At 34.6% G+C, this 17,076-nt stretch overlaps 1 long non-coding RNA gene across 1 annotated transcript in view; it reads right to left on the minus strand.

The window, feature by feature from the left end:
• The window catches only part of LOC144577552 (uncharacterized), a 49,177-nt gene extending 40,350 nt beyond the window's left edge, over positions 1-8,827 (minus strand). Inside the window, exon 1 of the long non-coding RNA XR_013521696.1 lies at positions 8,761-8,827. This is a non-coding gene — a long non-coding RNA (uncharacterized LOC144577552). The remainder of the gene's footprint in view (positions 1-8,760) is intronic.
• Between the last annotated feature and the right edge of the window lie 8,249 nt (positions 8,828-17,076).

Consider the following 17,076-nt stretch of genomic DNA (forward strand, 5'->3'; position numbering starts at 1 on the left):
TTTCGTTGCTCACGGACCAGAAGATTCCCAGTGGAGGGGCCCCATGGGTTGCCAGCGCGATTCTTGTGGCCGGCGCAGCAGTTTTGCCAGCACCTCAGCATGGCAGCTCTTCAAGCAGAGTAAACGGGCAGAAGAGCACCATCAGTCTTATCACTGCTGTTTTGGCTGGCGCAGTGGGTTGCTCAGATTCCAGTGCTGGGAATTCATAAACTGGGCATCCACTCATAAACCCAACTAGAAGGGCGGTAATCTTAAAGATAACAGATGGATAAATTTATAACAAAGGGAAGAAACCAGCCTAAAAAGGCTGAGAATACCCAAAATCAGAACCACTCTCCCTCTATAGGGGATTACAGTTCCTCATCAGCAATGGAACAAGCCCTGATGGAAAAGGGCTGTGTGCCATTAACAGAAGTAGGCTTCAGAAGGTGGATGATAAGAAACTTCTGGGAGTTAAAAGAACTTGTTCTAACCCAATGTAAAGAAACTAAGAACTTTGAAAAAAGGTTTGACGAAATGCTAACAAGAATAGACAATATAGAGAGGAATATATATGAACTAATGGAGTTGAAAAACACAACACAAAAACTTAGCGAAATATGCACAAGTTTGAATAGCCGAATTGATCAAGCAGAAGAAAGGATGTCAGAGGTTGAAGACCTACTTAATGAAATAAAATGAGAAGACAAGAATAGAAAAAAAGGATAAAAGGGAATGAGCAAAGTCTCCAAGAAATATGGGACTATGTGAAAAGACCTAATTTACGTTTGATAGGTGTACCTGAATATGATGAAGAGAATGAATCCAAGCTGGAAAATACTCTTCAGGATATTATTCAGAAAAACTTTCTGAATCTAGCAAAGCAGGACAATATTCAACCCCAGGTAATACAGAGAACACCACAAAGATATTCCTCAAGAAGAGCAATCCCAAGGCACATAATCGTTAGATTCACCAGGGTTGAAACAAAGGAGAAATTACTAAGGGCAGCCAGAGAGAAATGTCAGGTTAATTACAAAGGGAAGCCTATCAGACTTACAGCAGATCTCTCAGCAGAAACTCTACAAGCCAGAAGAGAGTGGGGGCCAATATTCAACATCCTTAAAGAACAGAACTTTCAGCCCAGAATTTCATATCCTGCCAAACTAAGCTTCACAACTGAAGGAAAAATAAAATCTTTTATGAACAAGTAAGTACTCAGAGATTTTATTACCACCAGGATGGCTTTACAAGAGCTTCTGAAAGAAGCATTATACATAGAAAGGCAAAACCAGTATTAGCCTTTCTAAAAATATACCAAAAAGTAAAGAGCATCAACATAAAGAATAATTTACATCAACGAATGGATAAAATAGCCAGTTAACATCAAATGGCAGTAACCCTAAATTTAAGTTGACTAAATCCTCCAATCAAAAGATACAGCCAAAACCTAATGGTATGCTACTTCCAGACCCATTTCACATCCAAAGATACACAAAGACTTAAAACAAAGGGATGGAGAAAGATTTACCAACCAAATGAAGAACAAAAATAAATAAATAAATAAAAAGCAGGAGTTGCAATTCTCTCATCTGATAAAATAGATTTCAAAGCAACAAAGATATAGTGGTAAAAGGATCAATGCAACAATAAGAGCTAACGATCCTAACACCCAGATGCATAAGACCTATAAAGAGAACTAGACTCAATGAGACAGAAAATTAAGAAGGATATCAAGGACTCGAACTCAGATCTGGAACAAGTAAACAATAAATATTTATAGAGCTCTCCACTTTAAATACACAAAATATATATTCTCCACCTTAAATACACAAAATATTGATTGGCCATTTTTAATACCCATTTTTAGAATAAAGTCACATTCCCGTTCTCTCTCCCTCTTTTTCTTCCTCTCCTTCACTCCTTTTTTTGAAAAAAAAAAAAAAAAGAGATTGTAAAAATGTCAGAACACATAAACTGTTATTGGGGTTGTAAAATAGCAGTCACTAAGGAAACCACTAAAGCAGTTACTCAACAAAGTAATTATGATCCAGCAATTTCACTTCTGGGTATGTATCCCAAGCAATATACCTTGAAGAGATATTTGTACACCCATATTCATAGTAGCATTATTCACTATAGACAAAAGGGGGAAGCACCCCCAAAGTCCATTGACAGATAAATCTGTAAACAAATGTGATATATACATATATATACAGGGCAATATTATTCAGACTTAAATAGAAAGGTTTGATATGTGTTACAACATGGATGAACTTTTAAAACATTATATTAAGTGTAATAAGATATTCACAAAAAGGCAAATACTGTATGATTTCACTTATATGATGTAGTCAGATTCACAGAAAGCTGGCGTTTGCCAGGTACTTGGAGAAAGGGGAATAAAGAGTTATTCTACAATGGGTACAGAGTTTCAGCTATGCAAGAAAACATAGCTGGATGCTTTCTTGGAGATGGATGATGATGATAATTGCAGAACAAGCAGACGTACTTAATACTACTGAACTGTACACTTAAAAATAACTAAGATGGAAAATTTTGTACTACATGCATTTTACCATGATTCAAAATTTGTTAAAAATAAATATTGTCAGGCTAGTCAATTTGTAATTAAAAAATAAAACCTGAAAGTGAAATTATTGGTTAGAGGGAATGTGCAATTGTAGTTTTGATGAATATGACCAAGATGTTTTACATGTTTATATGTTGTGCCAGTTTATGCACAGGGCAACAATTGGCTAGAATGTTTCTTGCCCTACATATTTACCATAAATTACATTATATAAGTTGCATGATCCCTGCCAGTATAATAAATGAAATATAATAGCACATCAGTTTTTAATATAGATATCTCTTACCACAAATGATGCTTTATAAATTATATAATTTTCATTTACCTTTTAATGCACTATGCATTAATGTCCTTAAGACTGCTTCTTAAGTAGTGTTCCCTTTATTGTCTATTTGGAAACATCTGTATAGTAATATTTTGAAAGATTTTTTCTATTTTCATTTGAATTATGTTGTTTTCTTTTTAACTGAATATTTATTTTTATTTTATTTATATAAATTCATCAATGTCTTGAATCTGTTTTGGGTTTTGCCTCCCAAATATCCCAGCTAGGCCCAAATACACTTTTCTTTAAACTCTCAGTTTTTGTGTTCTAGATTTTTATATCATTACTTAGATGAAAAACTTTGCTGTTTGGAAAAAGTTTGGTAAAAGGACTACACATCTTATCTATCTATCTATCTATCTATCTATCTATCTATCTATCTATCTATCTATCCATGCATCCATCCATCTATCAATTATCTATCTAATCTATATTCTTTTGGCCTGTTTGGTGACTTTATTTTCTTGATATTATTAATTAAATAGTCCATATTTTCCTAAAATATCTGCAATGCTATTTTTTATATATTTTATGTTTCCATTTATTTGGGTTTACTTGTGGTTTTTTTTCACAGATATTTCTATTTACAAGCTAGTATCATACAAGTCTACCATGTGTGTGTGATATGAAGTAGTGGCCAGGGTTTACTTTTTTCTCCAAACATATCCAGTTGTTTTAACACTAAAGACTTTTTATTTGTTATAGTATCTCTGCTTTAGCATAATTTAGAACACTTACACTATGATCTATGATCATAATTCCTATATTTTGCTTTAGTTTTAGAACTGTAGTAGTATCAATGATTGCAATTAATCTTTTTCTATCATTTTGATCTATATTTTGGTTTTCTAAAGTTTGTCTTTCAATAATTTTCACTTTCTGTCTGAATAATAGATTAGCTGGATATAAAATTTTGGAGGCACAATTTCAAAGCCTGATGACTTTATTATGATTGTTTTACAATCTCAAATTATTAATTTTGTCAGCCTGATGTTATGCCTAAATAGATGAATTGACCATTTTTTTGTCAAGTCTGGCGAAGTCCAGAATTGGTCTAAGAGTATTTGGACTATTTCGTCTGAGAGTATTCCTTGAAATACTCTGTCAGCTTTCAATCAGTAGATTCCACGTTCTTTAATAACTAGTTTTTCTTGAGAAATATTTTGAATTTGTGTGTTGCTGTTTATTTTCTGATTCCCTTCTTCAGAAAAGACTTTTTTTCAATAGTTCTCATTTGTTTTCCACAAATGTTTTCCATTTGTTTTCTATTATTCTCTCATTAATTGTTTTACTAGTTTGTTTTATTTGATTTTCTTTTTTCAGATTTTAGATTTTCCTATTTTAACTGTGATTTTAGATGATATGTGTCCATTGTGTTGCTGCCAATGTGGCTTTATTTTTGTTTCTTTTCTATGTCCTTTCGGATTCAGTTAGCTTATGTTATTATGTTTTCGTGTTTCCACAGCCATATCTTCATTAATTATTTCCTCCTGTTTCAAATTTTTTGGTGGTTTCATTGATCACTTTGTTTATGGTGACATGCTTGCATACTCTTTCTATTAGCTCACTGGTAGTGTATTTCTGATTAGTGTCCTGTGTCTGTTTATTCTTTTTCCTAATTTTTTGCTCAGTTTAATAATTTTGAAGATATTTTTTATTAATACAGCTGCTAGAAATTTATACTAGTTCAAACTGCACACTACTACACTACTTTCCCTATAAAAAAAGAAAAAAGTGTGTGTGTGTGTGTGTGTGTGTGTGTGAGAGAGAGAGAGAGAGAGAGAGAGAGAGAAAGTCATTTTAATCCTTTTTTTTTTTTTTGCCACCCAAAAAACCAGATTTGTAGGGCTGTTTACAGTTCAGCCTATCAACTCAAAACAGCCTTACTGATGTGCTACATCCTAAAAAATTGTTTAGGATGTTTACTCATTCAGCACCACCTTCCCTATTACTCAGTAATGCTCAACAGGGTCCAGGAAGCAACCACCTCCAGCCGTGCATGCTGTGCTTGTTTTAACCCTCAGGATGTATTGCTTACTTTTGGGGATTGTGCTCTGCCATCTGTAGCTGAAATCAGCTGCAATCATACTTTCTTGGCATCTTCCCACACTCATTTTATTTTCTCTGTGTTTGGCAGCTGATAAATATTTTGGTTTGAGATAACAGATGTGGTTTCCTCAGAGGTGGGTTTTTATCTGTTTTTTATTTATTTTTCATCTTCTTTGATTACTATTTCTGAGAAAAGAATGTGGCAAAATCCACTAATTCCGCCACTGAAAATGAATCACCATTCTTAGTAGAGAACTATTTTCAACATTATTTAAAAATATAATTATTCCTTCACTCAACATTTTAGAAAACAATGGTAAGATCCCAAATTATGTCTACCTCATTCTCCACAGCAATTATTCTGCTTATAATCTGTTTGGATCACAAATTTTCTTAATAATTTATTGGTGTTACTAAATCCTACCATCATAGATTTTTATCTGCCCCAGAAACATGATAAAGTACAATAAACAAGATAATTGTTCAAGTCACAACTAGAGAACTTTTCGATATTTTTTCTGTTTTTGAGAAGCAAAACTTTAAAATTATCTGTTTTTAATCAGATTGAAATACAGAATTATTTAGCACAAATTATTATTACACCTAAGGCTTGTTCATTCTTTATATATGTAAAATAATTAATAAATCAACTATACCATACTAGTTTCAGTCTATGAAAGTAAAATTTTAGTGTCACATTAGGAGAATCCTAATGATCAACTGAGCATTGACTATATCTTACAGTTTAACAGAGGGAGAAATTTGATATAGAACAGTTCTCATCATTTTGACCAGTAAGCATTGCACATTCATTTAATGTGCCACATAAATGATAATAATCAGCACTTGTGAGATTCCAAACTGGCAACAGATGCCACCAATTTCTGCCTGAATGGTCACATCTGAACCTTCTAAGCATCAGTGGGTCATATTTCCTTGGTTCATTAACTATACAGCCATCACACTTATCCATTTCAGAGTCATTTATACATTTACTAATAACCCATTCAAAATATACCAATTCCACTAATCACTGGGACCATCATAGATCTCACACATTTCAACCCCCTATCCACTGCAAGAATAATTACTTCAGTGTGTTGATTTCAGCTTTTGTTTGAAATCAGGAAGGAATGGTTAATTTAGTTATCCCCAAGAAAATTCCCTATTTTTTTGACAGATGTATATATTCAATTTTTTATTAAGTTAAGCCTAAAACATCTTTCCTAGATAGATAGATAGATACATATATACATAGATAGAGATACATCCATCTATAATGGAAATCCTCAGTTTCTTCAACTGTTCTCTACATGGCACAAGTATTCTGACTGCCACCCATCTTAATTATCTATTTCTGTGGCACATGACCCTAAGCATTCTAAGTATGAGGAATAGCAAATGTCTCCTTTGTCAAAATGATATGCTATGATTATATTAAATTGTCTAATTATAATGAGTTGAATAAAAATTCAATTTGTTGCATGAATTATTTAAATGTTCTGCTACAGCCATCTTGAAATTCTTTTTTTTATTTTCTTTCTTCTACTTTAGGTTCAGTGGTACATGTGCAGGTTTTTTATATAGGTAAATAGCATGTCACAAGGATTTGTTGTACAAATTATTTCATTACCTAGGTAATAAGCGTAGTCCCCAATAGTAGTTTTCCAATCAACTACCTCCTCTCACCCTCCATCCTTGTGTAGGCCCAGCTGTCTCTTGTCCCTTCTTTGTGTCCAGGTGTACTCAATGTTTAGCCCCAAATTATAAGTTCAAACATCCAGTATGTAGTTTGCTGTTGCTGCATTAGTTCACCTATAATCATGGCCTCCAGCTCCATCCATTTTGCTGCAAAGCACATGATCTCATTTCTTTTTATGGCTGCATAGTATTCCATGGTGTATATGTAACACACCTTTAAAAATTTGAAGATGACTCATTCATATTGTTGGGCTGTACAAGTATCATTTCAAGTGCTCTCAGATAACAGACTGAAACAGCCTCATCATTCTGGTTGTCCTATACTAAGACAATAATTATTTATAACTTTTATTGTTTATTGTTTCCTCTAGCATCTAGTGAGTGGTTTGATAAGCACAGTGTATGAGAAGACCCACTAATTCTTCTTCCTTGTACACAAGAGTCACATTAATTCAGTTTACACTTCAACAGTATTGTGAGAGGGAAAATAACATGGTGTTGCAAGCATGTCAACTTGGAGTGAAATTACCTTAACTCGTAGCCAGACTCAGTTACTTTCCAACTATATGCCTGGTTTCATCATCCATTAATGCACATCATGTGAATTTTATGAATTTTTTTGAGATTCCAATGAGATAATGTGCTCAAAGAACCTCCATAATGTCTGGCGCACAATATAAGGGCTCAGCTCATATTAATTATTATAATGTTTGCTTCTCTGAAAACCTCTAGTTTTCATCATCAACTAAATTTTCCAGCATCAAAAATCACATTTGACATTTAAAAATACTATTATTGTCTCATTATCACATTGCTCATGGATAATTCTACCTACTCAATGAATCTCATTGCCACATTAAATCAATGACTTATCTTTCATATGATCCCTTGATATTAAAGGAATCTATTCAGACCTGGAGATTATTCTGGAATAATAGATGTTAAAACTTACTTTCTTTGAATAAAGTAGCATAAAATATCGTAGCAGCAATAATAAAATGATTTAATGAGTGTTTCCTATGTGCCAGTCATCAAACTTATACAAACACAAAAACACATCAAACACACCCTACACCATACTCATAAATTATCTTGTTGGTTTTCCCATCAATAACTTAGAAATAATAATTATGACAGTGATAGTAATAGCAGCAGTTGCTACACTCCTTTAGCCACAGAGACATTAGAGAGATAAAGAGACAATATCTGAACGTGTCTTTTCCAGGCTCTGCCACATTTGCCGGCAGGCTTTAGATTCATTATTGGGGCTGTTTCATAGGCAATTTCTTCCCCATTGAAAACATTTACATAAGGTCATTCCAAATATGAGAACAGTTTTCCTTTAGCAAAGGTATCACAACTCTTAATATTTTGACTTAATTTTAACACTAACAAAGTACTTTCATAAACATTAGCTCATTTAAGCCTCACAAAAACGCTGCAGCAAATAACTTTTAAAAAGCTTTACAACACTTGTACCAAAACTTACAAAGTCACCTGTCAGGTGTTAGAGTTAAGCCTTGAATTTATATCCATATGATCTCTAGTCTCTTTCATCCTCCCACACCAAAGATGCTTTCTGAGAACATTTGCCTGGAATATAGGTGGCCTAAATAGGGTCTACCATTCACTCTGGCTCTACCACTGACTCTGTATGTGGACTTAGGAAAGACTGGTAACCCCTCTAAGTATCTACTTCCTGCCTGGAGATGGCCAAAATTCCTCTCTCATAGAACAGTGTTAAATGAGATAGTGTGGATAAATGCACACTGCAAATTTATAAGTGTTTCACAGAGGTTCATTGCAAAATACGGCATGTGAGTGTAATATTTTGCAAAACTTTCAAACTGATATCCATACCGTCATGACAGCTACTATATGATTGTTGCTTTCAACAGTTTAAGTCACCATTTTGAAGTGCATGCCTAATAAAAATGCAAACAATTTGTAGCCATTTGTAAATATTTAAGTGTAAGAAGTGACATTATTTTACAATATGTGAAAAGATTGGGAAATCTTTTCTAGCATCTCTGTTTTAGTCTGTTTTCACACTGCCACAGACACATACCTGAGTCTGGGTACTTTATAAAGGAAAGAGGTTTACTTGACTCACAGTTCTGCAGGGCTGGGAAGGCCTCAGGAAACTTAGAATCCTGTCAGAAGGGGAAGTAGGCACTGTCTTACATGGAGGCAGGTGAGAGAAAGAGAGGTGAGAGGAAGGAACTGTCAAACATTTTTTAAAAAATCAGATTTCCATTTTGGGAGGCCGAGGCAGGTGGATCACGAGGTCAAGAGATCGAGACCATCTCGGTCAACATGGTGAAACCCCATCTCTACTAAAAATACAAAAAATTAGCTGGGTATGGTGGTGCAATCCTGTAATCCCAGCTACTCAGGAGACTGAGGCAGGAGAATTGCCTGAACCCAGGAGGTGGAGGTTGCAATGAGCCGAGATTGCGCCATTGCACTCTAGCCTGGGTGACAAGAGTAAAACTCGGTCTCAAAAAAAAAAAAACCAAAAACATCAGATTTCATGAGCACTCACTCACTATCGCAATAACAGCATGGGGTAACCGAGCCCATGATCCAATCACCTCCCTCCCTCAACATGAGAGAATTACAGGTCCCTCCTTGGACACATAGGGATTACAATTTGAGATGAGATTTGGGTGGGAACACAGAGACAAACCATATCAACCTCTTAACTGATCTTAATTTTTTCTTCTTTTGCAGAAGAAAAAAAACCACAAAATAATAGCATTGGTTTTGCCTCCTTAGAAATAAATATTTGATAAATATGCAAAAGTATATTATTAGGGGTAATTAGTGTTATGTGTTTCCTTGATGTTCTACCCAAGCTTAATAAGTTTTTTTTTTTTAATTTTATGTTAGATTCAGGGGTACATGTACAGGTTTATTGTATAGGTAAATTACATGTCACCAGGGTTTGCTATACAGATTACTTTGCCACCCAGGTAATAAGCATAGTACTCAATAGGTAGTTTTTCACTTGTCACCTTCCTTCCACTCTCCACCCTCAAGTAGGCCCTGGTGTCTGTTGTTTTCTTCTTTGTTTTTACATGTATTCAATGCTCTACTCCCTAAGTAATTGCTTAGGATAATGAGCTCCAGCTTCATCCATGTTGCTGCAAATAACAATATCTTGTTCATTTTACGGCTGTGTAGTATTTCATGTTTTATGAGTACCACATTTTTTTCCTAACCAATCCTTCATTGATGGGATTTAGGTTGATTGTGTATATTTGCTATTTTAAATACTACCACAATGAACCTATGCATGCATGTTTCTTTATGGTAGAATGATTTATATTCCTTTGAGAATATATCCAGTAACGGCATTGCCAAGTCTAATCGTGATTCTACTTTGAGTTCTTTGAGAAATTGCCAAACTACATTCCAAACTGAACTAATTTACACTCCCACTAGCAGTGCATAAGTGTTTCCTTTTATCTGCAGCCTTACCTGCAAATCTGTTATTTTCTTGACTTTTTAATAATTTTCATTCTGACTAGTGTCAAATGATATCTCACTGTGGTTTTGATTTGTATTTCTTTAATGATCACTGATATTGAGCATTTTTTCATGTTTGTTGGTCTCATGTATGTCTTCTTTTTAAACATGTCTGTTCATGTTCTTTGCCCACTTTTTTTATTCTCTCAGAAACACCATTGGACGATTTTCTTTTCATTCCGCCACGATTTATCTTTTTCACCATCACAAAAAAAAAAAACGGAGTCTTACATTTTGTTTGCCCTTTTGCCATGGACACTGCTTTTAGAGTACTATTCCATCACTCTTAGATTACTCTGACTGTTTATGATCCTAAAGATATATTCTAAACTTTCTTCATTAGTTTTTATTCTCCTTTGGTTAAATGTACATTCTCAAATAAAATTGTACTTTTAATTAAGTTTTAATTTTTCCTTTTAATTTTAGAAATTTATATTAATACAACTTCTTTTGATGTTTACTATATCTTAAGAAAGTAATAGCCAATCCAAAGGAAGATAAAATAGATGAACTTTGCCTTTTTCTCTTTCTTGTATTTTATTATAATATTTAAAATTTAATGTTAGTAGAATATTTATATGCTATCTTTTGAAATTTAAATTTTTGTTATATTGATTAGGAGGTAATCATCTACATCTATTATTTGGCCAAGTATCTGATATTCCATGCATCAAAACAGCTTACCCCTGTTTCTTTTTCTTTCATTTTAGCTTAAGTATGTCCAGCAAATATTAGGTAACGTATGCACTGTGAAGTTGATACTTTGACAAACACAGTCTTTCCAATTGATGTATTTTATTGAAACATGGAATCCTTCACAGCATGAAATTTGACCCTGGATCTGCATCATTAATTCTTAGTGACAGTAGAAGGTTACATTTGCCTCTTTAAAAACAGTAGAGGGTTGCATTGTCTCTTCATTTTTTGCAAGGTTGGAGCACAGGGACTTGTGGACCCTTGAGTCTATAAATATTTTTCCAGTCTTCTATAATACGTTCCTTTCAATCTCTGGACTTATTGGCTGTTGTTTCTCTTTAAATATTATAGTTTCATTCAGAGTGCCCAACTCTGCACTTGGATATAGGTAGTTTTCTCTCAGCTTCATAAATCTATATTTTTCAAAAACATTTTCAACATCGAGAGAGAGTGAAAATCATCCCTTTAATGAATAGTAAATACATATATAGTGACAAGAAAATACATTTTACATGGTTACATAAGAAAAACAAATTATTAAATAGAGTGCTTTGGTTTTTAGAAAGGATAGAAAAAAAAGGAAAAGAAAAAAACTACATCTAACATCAACAAAGATGATAGAAAAAGCGCAACTATTTTAGGGAGGAATGGCACTGGAAATTTCAGGAGCTCAGCAGTTGTGTGGCCCAGTCTCTCTTGTCTCTCTGACTCCAGAAAGCTTGTCTCCCTGGTCCATTCTCCTCTCTACACTAATTGGCTTTGTCTACTTACCCAAGTGTTCTACTCCTTCATGTTTGGCTTTACCCAGCCTTGCATAGTTACATCCATTCCTTTCTCCGGTACCCTATGACATCATAATCTTTCTGCTTCCAATCACTCTACTTACTCAGGGTTAGGATTTAGAGACAGGGCATTGGAGAGACTTTCTGACCATTGTTCCTTGGATCTCATGATGTTCAAATTTTATACCTTAACTGATAAATTTGGAAACATTTATTTACTCACAGGATTTTAGTAACCCAACTCCAAATTCTAAAGAAAGGAGTTGGGTTGGCCCACTTCATGTTTGGACATTTTACATAAAGAGGTCAAAAATAACATACAGATTAACTCTCTTTAGTTTGCGTAACCTATATCTTAGTCAGATCAGATGTTAGTGATGGTTACATGGTAAAGAATATGTCTTTTTAGATGTCTGGAGAAGCAGGAAGATACTGATTCACTTAACATATGGCATGGATGTAGTAGGCAGTGTCTGACTCTTCTACATATTCTCCTCCTTTATACATACTTTATCTGCCACACTAAAATAAACCTCTGTATTCTTGCTCAATAACATCTTCCTATCACTGAAATGCCCTCTTCTCCCCAAATAGTAGAATTACTCAAAACATAATTCCATTTAGAAAATATATAAAGATCACCTGAATTTCTCCTCCAAAGGACAAAGTAACTTGCCTTATAATGTGATCCCCCATTTAAGACTATTAACACCAACCTTATTGAATCATGAGGCACAGTGTAAGCTGGTTAATTCTGTGAGGTTCAGATCACTGTTTCACTTCAGTGCCAATGGAATATGTCTCTCAGTTAGCAGTGCTAATTCTCTCATATTCTAATTTTTTGGGGGATTGATTTCTCCCAATGGGGCACTGCAGCCAGCAGTGACTTTTGACTGCTTATATCACTTATTATAACCTAGTCAAGAAATTGCTGAGCATCTAAGATTTGACAAAACTTAATAAATATTTAGGAAAAGGTTTGAATCAATATTTTGTGGTGTTAAACCATGCCTCACATAACTATGCTCATTTGAATGGTGAAACTTCACTGCTTCAAAGAAGACTGGAGTAAATGTCCAAGTTTCATGTTGCTTAGGGACAACCCAGTTCTCAAAAACTTCAACTCTCTAATAATGGTAAATAATCCAGGATTCTTAAAAGGGTTAGAATTTAGAGACACAGCATTGGAGAGATTTTCTTTAAATTTGACCATTGCTCCTTGGATCTCACGATGTTCAAATTTTATACCTTAACTGATAAATTTGGAAACATTTATATATCAGGAATTAGTTGGTTGTCGGTTGGGAGGCAAGAAGATATTTCATTCATTGTGCTCCTTCTCCCTATCACAATCTCCTTGGATAGAAAGGTTTCAAAAGGTTAGAGTGTTATAAGAATCTATTCTTTTCCATAAATCACTTAACCAAGATTCTAGCCTTCAACGTAACAGGAATTCAATTTTAAGCAATGCAGCAGAAGAGGAAATTTATTTGAAATCAGTAATTTACATAATTTGTTTCTGGCCTGAGTTTATGATAATTTCAGAATTTGCCTTCAAGCAGGAAATATTTCCAAAAACAGAGTCAGAAGCTATCTCTGCCTTTTCTTATCTGCTTCCAGCAGGCAACATAGACTGCAGTTAATCCCTTTCTCACCAGTGCATGCCTTATTCTTTTGGAACTTCTCTAAAACACTAGCTACAAGATCCTTGCAAGCCTAATATTCAGTACGCGTGTGATCCTTGCACTACAGGTAGACAGTTCAGTTACTAGTTACAGCACTACATGTATCAGCACAAGATTGAGAAGTGTATCTCCTAATTGTGCATTTGCCCTCCATACAACTCAGCAACTTTTAGTTAGTTCAATTTTTTCTTTTGGTTAGGCTTATTTGGTTGCAATTAAAGTTATTTCAAAATGTAAAAGGTTTATTATGTAGCAGGTTTTAATTTTTGGCCCTAAACTTACATCTATAAGATATATGACTGCCTTTATTTTCAAAAAACAAATTAGACTTTGATTCCGTGCTGCCTTTCACTTGTGGGAAAGTATGACTCACAGTCTTCTTGTGACATCTGTTCTTTGACTGCCCCATGTTTGTGCCACAGCCCCAAGGTCTTTTGTAGTGTCAAAATGTTGGGAAAAGAGAACTGATACAGCCCTCAGTCATCAGCTGTCTGGTTACTACTGGGACATCCACTGTCATTGATGCTTAGATCCCTTCAAACCTTTTCTTTCTTCTGATTGCAAAACACTCTTGGGGCAGAAAAGATTTTGTAACCATGGACCTGTCTGCCAAGTTATGCCGTGCTGTTATCCTCTCTAGTGCTTGCTCTATAAATTCCCTAGAGGCACTGCCTGTTTTTAAGACATGTGCTATTTTATTCCTTAGATATGTAGACTTATCTTGTTATGAATTAAATTGTGCCTCTATCCTCCAAATTCATACATTGGCATCATAACCCACAGGACCTCTGAATGTGATCATATTTGGAGATAGGGCCTATAAAGATTAATGAACATCCCAAATGTTTCTCCACCCTTGATTGGAAGCATACATATGGAATAAAGCTGAAAACAAAACTACAGAAAGAAAAGCAATTTCTCAAATATAAGTACATATAATAATTATTTTTCTCTTCTTTAATGGTCCACTTTTTTATTTACTAATTCGTGCCATCTCCTTTTTCATAATTGTTCTTCCACATAACCTAGTCTTTGACTTGTCCAATAAGTGTCTATCTGAATCATCTTTCTGTATAATCATCCTAGTAGTTCTCATTGTCAACTGCTGTGGCCCCAAAATTTTAGTTGCCCTAAAGTCAAATATCAGTGACAGGAGGGTAGGACTGAGAACACAGCATGTTCTTCTGTTAGTGGCCTGATAAAGCTGATGGCAGAAGATAAGCATCTTTGAATGACTGCCGAAGACTGAAATAGGTAATAAGTAACTACTATAAATACTGATTTGTTTAGAGATCTAGGTTTAGATATGATTTTTTATGAAACAGTTTTCCGGAGTACTCAGCATCTAACAAGTTAGAACATTTAAGGAAGCCTGTTAATATCTACATTATTCTTCAAGATAAATTTCAATCAGAGATATGTTTCCTCAGAATGTGTCTCTAAGCTAGAAAAGAGATCTTATAACTTATTAATTAGAGTTGTGTTTCAAGGGATAATATCTGGATTTAGCATCTAATATAAATAGTGCCCAGATATCTCTTAGGTTAAATATTCAGCCCTGACCTTCAGCTAAAAGTGCTTTTAACTTTGACCTTCCAAATAGAGAAATCAAGGAGAAAAGATAACAGCTTGGCTACATATGCAATTGTGATTCTTGGAAAATGCAGCTAAAAAATCAGAGACTTCATAGATTGATGATAATGACATTAGAATTATTTGAGGAATAAATGTTTTGGTAAAACTATGGTCTAGAACAAGATGTTTCAGATAGATAGGTTAAGATGATGGTATGGTTTGTACATTCATCCTCCCAACCCTCACATTTGATGCCTAATGTTGGAAGTGGGGTCTAGTGAAAGGTGTTTGTATCATAGGGCTGGATCCCTCATGAATGGCTTGGTGCCATTCTCCAGATAGTGTGAGTTCTTGTTCTATTAGTTTTTGCAAGAGCAGGTTGTTTAAAAAAGCCTCCCCTTTCTCTTTTGCTTCCTCCCTCACTGTGTGATCCCGACTTGCCATTAGCATTCTGCCATGAGCGACAACTTCCTGTGGCCTTCCTCAGAAGCAGATGCTGGCATCATGCTTCTGGTGCAGTCTACAGAACCATGAGTAAAATAAACCTTTGTTCTTTTTAACTTACTGAACTCAGGTGTTCCTTTATGGAAACCTACATTACCCAGACTCAGGAACGCCTTTATGACAACTTAAACAGAGTAAGATGATAACACTGTAAACATCCACTAAATTTAGTCAGCGTAGAAACCTTACTTATAAAATTATGAACGGTAAGTTATTTTTTACTCACACTTAAATTAGTAATTGTTACTAGGAAATAAATGGTGCTACTCTTGGCAGTAAGTTAAGCCTTGTCAGACATTCTCACAATCATTTAAGACTGCTAAACAGGTTCTCACCTGAGACTCTGGAGTGCCTATCAGCTACTGGAGAACCTATAGTAAGTAAGGCTGTGAGACTATGGTACTGAACAAATTGATGGGAAATACCATGCCATGGAATTGAGTAAAGAATTTTTATTTATCATCAAAACTTCACTAAAAATTATAGAGTTACACTAATACATAAGTGAAGGCTAGGTTCAAAGTCCACAAATTCAGATACCTATAAGCTTCTGGAAAGAAATGCAAATAAGTGAAAAGACAGCCTAATACAATAGACAATGATAGGGACAGTTTCTTGCCACAGGTAAAAAAGAAGTTGCTGTGAAATGGATTTTGTTGCTGTGAAGAAATATATGCCCAGTTTCAACAGTTTTTTTTCTAATAAAACCAAAAGTCAACAATCCCAATTTTGTGAGAAATATTTGAATCTTTAAATGTTGGCAACTAAACAAATTTATTAAATAATGGGCTTTCCAAAAACCATATGTAGATCAAATCTTGTCTGCAAATGGCCCCTCAGTTAGCAATTATGAGGCAAAAGATTTAGGCATCTCATATTATTCATGGAACCAAATCCATAAGAACTTGAATTTCTTTAGGGGCCTTCTATCAAGACTATGAAGCATAGAAAGTGGTTTGAGTCTATGAGTCAAACTCATAGATCAGCATTTCTTGGGGAATTAACACCCTAGGCTCTGTAGTCATTTTGGAAAAAAAAATGCTCTTTGATCTGTTCACCGGAGGTTACTTGAAATAATTTGGAAGCTCAGAGGTATCTGGATGAAGTTTATATGGGAAGAATTTATGCTTGGGTCAAAATTTTACACACTAAAACTGAGGCCTTGAAAACATATATTGTATTTTTTTCTATAACTGCCCTTATATAGTTTTTTTCTTACAATAATTGAATTAGGAATTACATGGTGCTTAAATTTGCCAGTTAAAGGTATTTCAATCTCTTCATCTTTAAAGCAATCTTTTTCAAGTTAACAAAGTTGATTATAATTAAATGTGCAGTTTTTTTTTTTCACAGTTTCAATTCTTGTTCACTCTTTCTTAGAAGCTGTTATGCAGATGAAGGTGAAAGCTTATGTGTTTTGATGTAAAGAGAGCTCAGGTTCATGTGTGTCCTCTTGAGCCTCATTAGTCATCTTTTGAGAGGTGTTATCCTGCCTTCATCTGAAACTTTGCTTTTTTCTGCTCTTATAAAAAGTGTGTGGCTGCTGAAACATTTAAGCCACATTCCATTGGCTCTGCTGGTGACCTCCTGGTCTGGTACCTGACACTACTGACTGGCTTTATTGCTAAAACCTTGGATAACCTTTGGACAATTTAC

Source organism: Callithrix jacchus, chromosome 8 (assembly GCF_049354715.1).
Source record: "Callithrix jacchus isolate 240 chromosome 8, calJac240_pri, whole genome shotgun sequence".
Taxonomy (NCBI): Eukaryota; Metazoa; Chordata; class Mammalia; order Primates; family Cebidae; genus Callithrix; species Callithrix jacchus.